We start from the raw sequence: 12,910 nt of genomic DNA, 5'->3' as shown, positions 1-12,910 counted from the left end.
TAAAAACCCCTTTTACTTTTAAAAGTACACATGGGAATCACTTGCAAAGTGATGCCATGTGTCAAAATTTTAACCAAGTGCCCAAACTACCCATTTGAAAATTTTTGAAATGACACACATGGGCACCCTCTTGCAAAAGGGTGTCATGTGTCAAATTTTTAACAAAAGGGCATTTTTACCCATTTAATAAACAATGATTGCCCACATGGGGTTGGCGCCCCCCCCCCCCCCCCCCCCGCCTTCCCCCATGTGACTCCAAAATATCTAAAATTTGAGATGCCCAAAGTGCCCCAAAAGTGGGCTATAAATAGACCCCTTGGGGACTCTCTTTTTCATAAGTTGAAATTTTGAGAAATTGAGAGAATCAAAAGAATTTTTTCTTTCTCCTCTTCTCTCTTTCTCTCTCTCATTCCTTCCTCCTTGAAGTTGATGCCATTTTGGAGAATCTTTAAGCTCTCTTCAGCCCAAGGTAGGCCTCCTTCTTCCCTCTTTTGATCTTTTTATTCTTTCTTCTCTTTTTGCAAATAGTTTTTTATTTTATAATTAAATTTTTTTCTTCTTTCTTTCTAATTCCATAAAGTAGAAAAAGTAGATCTATTTTATTTTTGTATTTGCATGCTTTTAATCCATTCAATTTGTCATTTATTTTGTGCATTTTTATTCTAGCCATTTAGAATTATGAGATTTGATCTTCAATAGATCAAATCTCATATTCAATGGGCTAAATCAATTTCAATTTATGTCTCAATGCTTTCAATTTTATTTTAAATCCTTTGATTATATTTTTGCATCATTTTCATCATCATCCAAGGTTTGAAATAATATATCTCATCATTGATCATTAGATCAATTCATTTATGAGATTCTATTCCATTCGATCATGGTTAGATTATATTTTCCATTCTGGTTTCTTTTTTCATTTCATCAATTCGCATATAATTAGTCCTCATTTTAATCTAATTTTTTTAGTGCATTTTCATGCATATGTTTTCGGGATCTCCACAAAAAATCCAATCAATCTAAGTTTATATGGCTCCTCAAAAAAATTGGGATTCGAACCCTATCATTTGAGCTCATCCAAATTTTCCATGAAATTGGATCAACTTGTTGGAGTAATTTCTCCCTAACCATAGATGATCTCTCCAATCTGTAAAAAATGATGTCTCCAAAATTGAATGTAGTTTATTCATTTAAATTTTCATTAATTTTTATAGTGTTTTCATAACTCATTTTAGTTAAAAAATACCACCCTGTGTCACTTTAATGGTTTTGATTTTTGTCCATTTTGTCATAGTCATATCTCTCTAATTTGAGATCATTTTTGAGATCTATAAAAATAATATTTTTCATATACATGTCTAGTTACTCCTTATACAAATTTAGCAATTTCTATGGTGCATTTATATTTCTTTTATATTTTAGGTCAAAACTCTGTGTGTTTGCAATCCTAGGCATTGCTCAACCTAGGATCAATTTGTTGCATTCATATCTCCTTAATGAAAGATCATTTTTCAAATCTGTAAAAAGGTAATTCTTCATCTCAATGTCTAGTTTATGCATGCCAATTTTCATAAATTTTAATTTCCTTTTAATTGGTCATTTATATACAAAACCAGAACCCTGTCGATTTTCTTTCACAGGTTTTGAACCAACCTGTTTGGATTGGATCTCCCCAATGGAAGATCATTTTTAAGATCTATGAATTGGATCTTTTTTTTTTGCATGTCTAGTGTATCTCTGTAAATTTTTAGTAACTTCCATGTACTTTTCATATTTGATATTGATCAAGTATCATAACCCTATCATTTTACCTCATTAAGCATTACTTAAATCCTATCTCATTTTGCTTTGATGTGTCCTCTCTAATGAAACATAGATTTTGAAATCTCTAAAAAAGGTTTTTCTCAATTTTTTGTCTAGTTTTTTCATGTCAAATTTCATAAACTTTCATATCGATTTGATATTTCAATTTTGTCAAAAACCGAGATTAGTTATAGAATTTCAATTTTTGTAACAGGTTCAATTCCTGAGATGAAATAATGACTTCCCGAAGTCACCATTTCCAAACCAGGATTGATTTTCCAATTCTATAAATTAGAGTTATTTTTTGGGTAAATTTAGCAACTTCTTCCACAAATTTGATAGAAATTGAGTCGATTTAGTCTCTAAAACACCAAAATTACAGAAACTTGTCTGTTAAAATCCAATTTCCTGATTTCAACATTTATTTTTCAATGTTTTAATCATATCTAGAGTTTTAAAAATGATTTTCAAGATATGCAAAAGAAAAATGTTTCTTGGATGAGTTAGGAATTCATTGATTCATTTTTAGTTTAATTTGAGTTGTTTTAGGCTTCCATTCATCTGAAATACTTTGACAGGGTCTGTTTGCATATCTTGATTTTAAAAAATCTTGTTTTGATTAGATTAAAAACTCAAATTCGGGTTTTTCTCCAGTTTTTTTCTGCATTTTTTTATTCTATAACAATTTTAAAGTTATTAGTAACCTTCACATCAAATTTTATAAATTTCTAACATGTTTTTGCATTTTTTCTTATTTTTGGGGCATAAAAAGGCTAAATTTTGGATTTTCTTTAATTTTTCAATAATTGAAAAAGATTCATAAATGCCTACATTCTAATATGTTTGCTCATTTTGTAGGATTTTTTTTTCCTTTTTTTCTTTTTAATTATTATAATTTTTTCAAGGGTTGTAATAATTACATTAATGAGAATTTTCATTTTATGCTTAGTTTAGAATGAATGAGCATATAGATTGATTTCATAATTGATTTGTTGTATTTTATTTTTCTTTATTTTTAATACACTATAGAAATAACGAATATCACATGCACCATCTAATAAAGAATAAATATCACTAAGTAAAGTTCGTATTTACGACCTTAGTCAGAATACAAATAATATTTAGAGTTATTAATCTTTATTAAATAAAAATTCGACCTACACTTTTAGGTCATTTTCGAAAATCATCATTTTTTTCAAAATTAATTATCTTTTCCTCCTTTGTTTGAATTAAAACAAAGATTAATTTAAAGTATATATGTGGCCCTAGTCATGAATATATTAAAAATTCATTTTGTTTAGCTTTTTTTTGCTTTTTTCTTAATTAGAATTTTAAATAAAGATTAATTTAAAGTATATTTGTGACCCAAGTCATGAATATATGTAAATTAATCTTGTTTTAATTCTATAAAGTAAATTTTTTTCATAAAATTCAAATATTTTTTTAAAAAAATAGCATATTCATCATTTAAGATAGAATTGCATCATTTTTTTAATTATTCAAGTTATTTTCAAATTTCCAACTAATTTTCAAAGTGATTTTCAAAAGCAATTTTCATTTCAAAATTAAAAGTCATTTTTTTTTATTCTCAAATTCAAAGTTATTTTCCAAACTCATTTTAGAAATTCAAAACCATTTACAAATTCAACGTATTTTTAAAATCATTCTCAAATTTCAAATATTTTCAAATATTTTCTAATTTACTTTTGAAAGCATTTTCTCAAAAAGAAAAGAGTAAATTTCAATTCTAAATATTAATTTTAATTTCCTATTCAAATTTTAAATTTTTATTTTTATTTCAATTTTAATTCTAACTTTCCATTTTCGAATTTCAAATTTTATTTCAATTTCAAGTATCAATTTCAAATTTTCTATTTCTTTTAAATTCCAAAGTTTGAATTTTATTTTCATTTCAAATTCAAATATCAATTTCAAATTTTTCGTTTTCAAATTTCAATTCTTAATTTTGAATTTCATTTTTATTCTCTATTTTTTCCAAATTGAATTTCGAATTCTAAATTCTAATTTCATTTTAAAAATTCAATTTTGAATTCTTTAAACTTTCAATTTAGCTTTCAAATACAATTATATTTTAAATTTTGAATCTTCGATTTTAAATTTAAAGTTCAATTCTTTCCAATTTCAATTCTAAATTCTGATTTTCAATTTCAATTTTAAATTCCAAATTCAATTTCAAAAATCGATTTCAAAGTCCAATTCTGATTTGAAGAATCAACTCTGATTTAAAAGTCAATTCAAAATTTCAATTTCAAAATATGATTTTTATTTCAAAAGTTAATTTCAAATTCCATTTCAGAATCAAACTTAATTTTCAAACTCCAATTTCGATTTCAACTTCAATTTCAAAGTTCAAACTTCAACTTTCTCAATTCAAATTCATTTCAGTTCCAAGTTCAAAGTTCAGATTCAATTTCAAGTTCAACTTTCCACTTCATTTGCAATTTCACAAACTTTCAATTTCGATTTCAAAGTCAATTTCAAGTTGTAATTTCAAAATAATTCTAAGTGATTTTAGATTGATTTCTAAATCATTTCGAGTCATTTACAAATAACTTTTCCAAATATATCATCAAATTCATTTTAAAAACACTTGAAAAATCTAAATTTTTGAGATATTTCCAAAAGCATATATATCTTCAAGTTCAAAATCATAGCACAAGCATGATTCTATGTGCATTCCTAGGACTTAGAATAATTTCTTAGACAAATTTAGGCAAAGTAAAGGCATAACATTTGATCCTTGGTTCAATTACCCCTGGTAAAGGCGCCAGGAATGGTTGAACCTCGTTCCGATGAGCGAGCTCTGTCTCCCCATTTTTCTGCATTTTCTAAAAATGGAGGCGAGTAATATTTCAAAATCGTTTCAAAAGATCAAGTGGACCTTGCGATAGTTTTCCTTTCCTAAAAAGAAAGGAAAATTTTTGCAACGATCACACATACCGACTTGAATTCAAGAGCAATGACATCCTTAGACCTCTTGCCACTCGAAGTTAGGAAGGTCGGGGTTACCCAAAAGTGATATAACTCGGCTACTGTAGTAGTATAAATTGCATTCTAGTTACCCTTGTAGAGATTTCTCTCGATCAGAGACCGCTCGCTTGATTGTGTTTATCCAATCTATAGGTACCATGGCAAAAATACACCAATGGCATAATAAACACCATGGTATACTCTAGCAGACATGATGACAACTACAAAATTATTCTAAGATTACTAATAATGTGACCTGAGTAATTGTCATATCCATGTTAGATAATTTCAATTATTATGATATCAACTTGATTTCCACATTGTATCCACTGCTACTTAATCATATGTTGCAATATTTGTGCATAGTTACTTTCCTTATGCATCTATACTGTTCACATGACTATTAGAATGTGAAACCATGATAGCTTGATATGACATACATGATAGATGCTTTGGTAATATTCATTATACATATGAATGAGGATTTTTTTACTTTCTCGCAAGAGTTTGACCCTGTTTCAGGAGTCACAGGTGATGATTGAGGAGGCAGTGAGAGAGTGTGATGTGGCGGCGAGGCCGGGAACCATCTTTTCTAATTGTCTTGGAAGTCCTAGGGATGGGTCCTAGGACCATATTTTCTAATTGATCGCAACTATTCCTTATTATATGAGTAGGGATGGATCCAGTTATGATGAAAATTAGGTCCAACCTAGTTTAATTATTTAATTTTTGTAACTCGCTAGAATTGTCCAAGTTTTTAAACACAACTATATTTGTTGTGCTATTTTTAAATCTTTATTTTAAAAAAAAATTTGGGTTAAATTTTCATATATTCTAAGTTGGGAATTTTGAGGCATTACAATTCTGCCTTTTGTCTGTTAGTGTGATATATTGGGACATGGGAAATCCTTAGGTGAGGGATTCTTTTGGATCAGATTTATGAACCCAAGTATGATGTGAAATTCGGTTCATTGTTTCTTAAAACTTTTATTTTTTAGTGTTTACTTCTTGCTTTATAGGTAGAAACTCTAGGTATAGCTTGGTGTTTCTTATTTGGCTTTCAGTTTAAGAGATATAACTAGAGATACTTGTTGGTGAATTTCATGACAGAGATTTCATAGGGAAAATTTTGTTAGACTTAAACAAGTTAGCCTTACTTGTGTGTGGGACATTGCTTGCATCGTCTTTGTTATCTCTTGATTTATTCTTATTTCTTAGGACTTTGATTATAGTGTAACACTCTCTTCTGGCTTAGATTTTGCAAAACCCCTCAACTTGTCTTACAATTTTTGATCTCCAGATTCCCCCACTCTTATAAATACCATCAGTTTGAGTATATTGGTGTTGGACCAAGGAGGTTGAGTACTTTCTCACGACATAGCTCAAGTATATAGTGAAAGGTTTGGCAATTAGTAACCCTTATGCATTAGAACTCATTTAAGTGATCTCACATATCTGTGGAGCATTGAATGAGACCTAGGAACTTGGTTTTTGAAATGTGCTATGTGAATTGTGTGGGCTCTTGTTTGTGAATAGATACTAGAATAATGGTTCAGAAGAAGGATTTTCATATGAATCTCTTTAAGAACCCAATTCTATCTAAGCAACGACAGGGTTTTGAGAACCCTGACCCAAATATAAAACTTAAATCAATAGCCCAATATCCGCTAAGAAACCTTAGGAAGAAACATAGAGGTATTAGGGAGTTGTGAGCCCTATTGAGAGAAATCTCACATCAAGAACCCTATTAAGGAATCTCATGACATTATACTCATTATGAACAATTTTAACCAGCCACTAAAAGAACTCCTAGCTAACAAAAAAATATGAGACATTTGTAGAACTTATAGATGTAGTTAGCTGGATGAAGTCAAATCATACGCGAGGGATGTATGATGGTCTATAAAACTAAGAACCACCAATATTTGGGGGTCAAGATGACAAACTCCAAAACAAGTCAATATTATTAACCTTGAAAAAGGCAAAAAACAATATAGATCTTCCCATAACCAAAACCAAAACCAAAAGAAGAACTAGGGACAATATAGACCACAAGGGGATCACAAGCATGGACTCCCTAGTTCTAATTGGAATCCCAACTGAATACAAGATCATATGTTTACGCGATTCTGATAGTCTCCGATATATGTATAAAATTGTTATTGCAGGTTCAAATGATCAGGTTGCCAAATGTTCCTCACCCTTCCCCAATTAAGGAAAATCACCCTATCAAGTTTTGCAAATTCCATCAAACTGTGGATAATGACACCAAAAAGTGCATAACTCTTTGGCACATTATCCAAGACCTCTTAGATAAGGTAGACCTTAAGCTCACAGGAGATGAAGAACAAAAAAAAAAAACAAGAACCTGGGTATCCATATCGATCTGTTTCCTAGTCATGAACATGCAAACAATCTAGAGGCTGTTGAATCTCCCGATCACATGGAACAACCACAACAGTCTTTGTACCACATGCAATCTAACGTTGTGATAATTCCTCGGGTCATTGTAAGCCAGAAGGACAAAAACTAGTTCCAAACCACTCCAAAATTGATCACCATGTCATTCCTTAAGGTGGGACTGATAGTGTAGAAAAACATGCAAACCAGCAAGAGGCAAATGTTATGCACCTAGATCAATATGGATCGGGCCTCATCCCGAGGAATCGACCACATCACACGATCAAGAAGAATCTACCATCTACCATCTACCTGCAGAAGGGTGTTTCTCTCCTTTCCGACCAGATGGGATCCCGTGCACAGCCCACACCTGAAGCGAACAGTTTTGGCTGCCCCCACTTGTCCAAGCTCACAACTCCTATCTATATACTGGAACTGATCAGGGTATCAGTCGAGCAACAAAAAACCTTTGAAGACATCCTGAACAAATTTTGAGACTCGTTTATCCGTGAAAAATATTGCACCCCTTGGGAAGAATTAGACAAAAATCACTTTCCATAATGTTTGAGTTACAATGTTTATGGGTAGTAAAAATAATGTACTTATATATTTGTAATACATAAGGAAAAGGTGTGAGTTACACATGTTTCCAAACAACCTCATCCTCTCATGGTCAAGGGATTTTGTTCAAGGGACCTCACCTGCACAAGCTCGACTTCTGCAAAAAGAAAGAACAAAAAAACCACCGAAAAAAATGACAGTCAATTGCAAATTATATCAAAATATATAGAATGACATGAGTGATGACAATGAATTGCAATATAATATAATAAATACGTTAAATAATAAATATTTATTTATTGATTCTAGTGTGTACCAATAGGATTGTCATTGCTCATGTTATTATTCTATTTGGATCTAATTTGCAATTGACTTGTTCATTGATTCATTATTCTTTTCATGAACCACTTCCATATTTTATAGTCTTGACTGGTTGATTGATTCATCTTCTTTTCACTAACCACTACCATATTTTAGATTTTATGGGTAATCTCTTTCAGACGGATATAAGCATGACGAGAGCACCAATTTGATAATCAGATTTCAGTGAGGGGAATAGGTACAACAAAATTTTTTTGGTAAGGTAGAACCTGGATATAGGGAGTACAATAGTCTAATAATTCTTCTACTCTTTTCTAGGATTTTTAGGTTAAGCTGACCTATCAGGACAGATAATATAATAAGGTAAAAGTCATTCATTAGTGTCAACGGGTTGGGCCGAGGTGAATCCAAACACAGATCCAACTCTAAGTTGCTGGTCTGGGATGCAGGTTGGTGTCCAATCATACCTACCATACCTGAGTCCTGTAAGGATTCATAAACCAGAACCAGACTAGAATGGGTAAAACAATACTTTTTTATGTATTTAACATTGAAAGTTTGGGAAGCTTAACCAGAACTCGAGTCAGACCTGGGTCTGGTATGAAATTTCATAAACCATACATGACGCCACATGCTAATCAGATTCTATAGGTCCGATTCAAATAGTAAATCCCACGCCTTTCATGGATGGATCCTACCAGATCTGGTGTGGGTCGGGATCAGGTCAATTCCATGGTTATATTCTATATGTTGGTCCAATTACATATGAACTCAATAAAGTTGCTCAAGTAAGCCGAGTCCCATCTTTCACTAGGTTCAGCTACGTCTGTAGGTGAGATAGGGAACTTAAAATAGAACTTGATGCTCAACAAGGCTCCCTTGGCCAAATTAAGCTTCTGCATAGATTCTAGTGGGTCCTGGTTTTGAATTTATCATTAGTCCAGTATGACCCCGCTTTGACGACTTACATAGGCCAAGCTTAAAAGATTGAAATATGTTTCTTGACCAAGGCCAGGCCATAACTAGCCAGAAATGGTCTAATTCAAGTTTATGGACCAAACCCAGATCTAGTGCTGCAGACCATAACATCCCCGGCCCTAGTGGGTTATGTTTTCCTAGTTTAATCATGTAAAGCATCTAATTAAGGCCCGTTTTGGATGCGACCTGCAAATTCATTCGACTCAAGATACAAAACGGGTCCGATCCATTAAAATATATTGTAGGAGCTCAACTGCATAAGCCTTCTTTGGGTGTTGAACCCCGTGTCCTCCTCGCTTAAAGGAGCTCGGCTGGTACACAAGGACCATTACTAATTGGCTCGCTTGCACGAACCAAATAAAGAGGTCAACGTTGCCAATATTGTGAATTAATATGGATATGCCCCGGATCCGATTGGAGTCAACCAACATCTATACTGACCATATACTTCGCTAAAAATATAAGTAGCCATATTGTTTATGTATTCAGTAGTTTACTTGGTTGGTTCCTCCGACATTTATCCATATCCCCTATGGAATGCTCAAGGAAATAATTTGTGGTGGGCTCGTTTCTTTTTATTCTTAATAAGGGAGACCATAGCTGTCACGGGCCTATTTCCTTCAATGGGCCAGCGCGGCGCGACGGTCCTTCCTTACCGCCGCAAGCCTACTCGTCAGCTCGCTTGCCGGTCGCGGAAGCTTATGATCAGAGTGCAAGAGAGCAAGAGAGAATAGAGGGAGAGAAGTTGCAATCACAAGAAGCAATCACAACGAGGGTGAACAAAAGAAAGCTCAACGCATTTGATTCATTCACAATTTTGCCCGCAGGCTATTACAGTTCAAGTATACGGGCTGCCCCTTCGGGGTATTAATTCACCTGAACCGGGCAGCTTACATCAGACTCAACAAAAGCAAAACAGACTCTAAGCGCAACTGTACACTGTAAGTCGCAAGGGAACATGCTCCCCCCTTCAAATCATGCGCCGTCCTCGGCGCCATCTGTTTCGTGGTAAGCCCTGACTTCAGCCGGGTAGCGGCTGTTCATTCGAAATGCAGGCTCCCACGTTGGTTCCGCTATTTCCTCCCACTGCACCAAGTATTTCTTCGCTTGCCCCAAGTAGTTGACCTTGTGGCGAAGGATCTGACTGAGGTGCTTTTCGGCCCGTTGTGCTGCCGGGGCCCTCTGCATGATGGGAGCGCGTTGCGGCACATTGCGTTCCGGGTCTCCATCATCTGGATGGAACTGCTTGAGGTTGCACACGTGGAACACCGGGTGCACCTTGAAGTCTGGGGGCAACTCCAGCTTATAGGCTAGCTTGCCCACCTTCTTTGTGATGGTGAAGGGTCCCTCATACTTTCTGAGTAGTCCGCGGTGCCGCCCGCGGAAGATGCCTGTGCGACCAGGATATAACTTCACCAACACTTGGTCCCCAACTTGGAACCCTGCGGGCCGACGGTGTTTGTCTGCCCACTTCTTCATTCTCTTTGCCGCTTTGTGTAAGAATGCCTTCGCTAACTCATTTTGCTCGTGCCAGTCGCGAACAAACTGATAGGCGAATGATGGCCTTCCCTTTTCCTGTGTGGCAAGAGTGTGCGGGGTCAGTGGCTGCTGCCCCGTGGCTATCTCGAACGGACTGTGGCCTGAAGACTCGCTCTTCTGCAGATTATAACAAAACTGTGCCACATCAAGGAGCTTCACCCAATTTTTCTGATTGGCACTAACAAAGTGCCTAAGGTACTGCTCCAGGATCCCGTTGATGCGCTCTGTCTGCCCATCTGTCTGCGGATGGAAGCTAGTTGAAAACAGCAACTCAGAGCCCAGTAGCCGAAATACTTCACGCCAGAACTTGCCCGTGAAGCGAGCATCACGATCACTCACAATGCTCTTTGGTATGCCCCAGTGCTTCACCACATGCTTTACGAACAACTCTGCAGTCTTCTCTGCAGGGCACTCCTTAGAAGCCGGGATGAAGGTGGCATACTTTGAAAAACGATCCACCACAACTAGAATAGAACTGAGGCCCTCTACCTTTGGCAGACTAACAATAAAGTCCATGGAGATGCTATCCCATGGACGTTCTGGAATTGGTAGAGGCTCAAGGAGACCGGCAGCCTTCTGATTTGTCCCCTTATCCTGCTGGCAGATGAGGCATGTCCGCACATACCCCTCAACGTCGTCTCTCATCTGCGGCCAATAGTAGCCGCGCTCAAGGAATGCTAAGGTCCGCTCCTGACCAGGATGGCCGGCCCATAGTGTATCATGGCACTCCTTGAGTAGCTCTCGGCGAAGGCTTCCCCACCGTGGTACAAAGATGCGTCCCCCTTTTGTTATGAGGAGGCCATCTTGTAGCCAAAATCGCCGAGTCTTCCCTGCCTGCGCTAGAGAAACAAGGTGTTGTGCGGTCGGATCCTGCTGCGTACCCTCGCGGATGCGGCTCAGCAGTGCCCCCTCCAAATGCACTTCAGAAGACTCCGCACGCGCAGCTGCCAGTTCAGCCCTACGGCTCAGGGCATCCGCCACAACATTGGTCTTTCCAACCTTGTACTCTAAGGCAAAGTCGAACTCAGCCAAAAACATCTGCCATCGAGCTTGCTTGGGCGTCAGCTTCTTTTGCGTCTGAAAATAGCTCGTGGCCACATTGTCCGTCTTGACGACGAACTCGGCACCCAAAAGGTAGTGCCGCCAGGTCCTGAGGCAATACACAATGGCGGTCATCTCACGTTCGTGCACTGTGTACCGCCTCTCTGCATCCTTCAGCTTACGACTCTCATATGCGATCGGATGCCCGTCTTGCATAATAACTCCGCCAATGGCAAAGTCTGAGGCATCAGTGTGGACTTCGAAGGGTCTCGAATGATCAGGCAGTCGCAGTACTGGCTCTCTCACTAAGGCTTTCTTCAAGCCCTCGAAGGCATCTTGGCACGCTCCTGTCCAGAGCCATACCCGATTTTTCTTTAACAAATCTGTGAGGGGCGCAGCAATGAGGGAATAACCTTCGATGAAACGCCGATAATAATTTGCCAAGCCGAGGAATGACCGCAATTCTGGCACTTTGCTTGGCGGAACCCATTCCTGGATGGCCCTTATCTTCTGCCCATCCATACGCAGCACACCACGCCCCACAACGTGGCCAAGGAAGCTGATCTCCTCCTGCCCGAAGAGACACTTCTCTCGTTTAACACAGAGGTCATTCTCCTTCAGCACCTGAAACACTGTTCGCAAGTGCCCGACATGTTCCTCCATGTTACTGCTGTAGATCACGATATCATCCAGATAGACTACCACAAACTTGTCTAAGTAAGGGTAGAAAATCTGGTTCATTAAAGTCGTGAATGTGGCTGGAGCATTTGTCAACCCGAATGGCATTACTAGAAATTCGTAAGCACCATAGCGGGTGACACAAGTTGTTTTCGGCTCATCACCTTCGGCAATCCTCACCTGCCAATAACCCGATCGCAGATCTAGCTTGGAAAAGATACGGGCACTGCCTAGCTGATCGAACAAGTCTGCTATCAATGGCAATGGGTACTTGTTCTTCACCGTGACCTTGTTCAAGGCCCGGTAATCCACACATAACCGTTTAGAGCCATCATGTTTCATCTGAAAAAGGACCGGGGCACCAAATGGGGCTTTTGATGGACGAACAATGCCTGCGTCCAACATCTCGTCTAGCTGCCTGCGCAGCTCCTTCAACTCTGCTGGCCCCATACGGTATGGAACCATTGCGGGAGGCTTTGCTCCCGGGGTCAACTCAATCTTGTGGTCGACCTCGCGTCTTGGCGGAAGACGCTTTGGCAATTCCGGAGGCATCACCCCCCGAAACTCCTCCAATAGAGGGGCTAGGGTCGGCGGCACT

This window comes from Nuphar pumila, chromosome 5 (genome assembly GCF_984573655.1).
Source record: "Nuphar pumila chromosome 5, dmNupPumi1.hap1.1, whole genome shotgun sequence".
Lineage (NCBI taxonomy): Eukaryota > Viridiplantae > Streptophyta > Magnoliopsida > Nymphaeales > Nymphaeaceae > Nuphar > Nuphar pumila.
Note: the sequence above shows the minus strand (reverse complement) of the source record.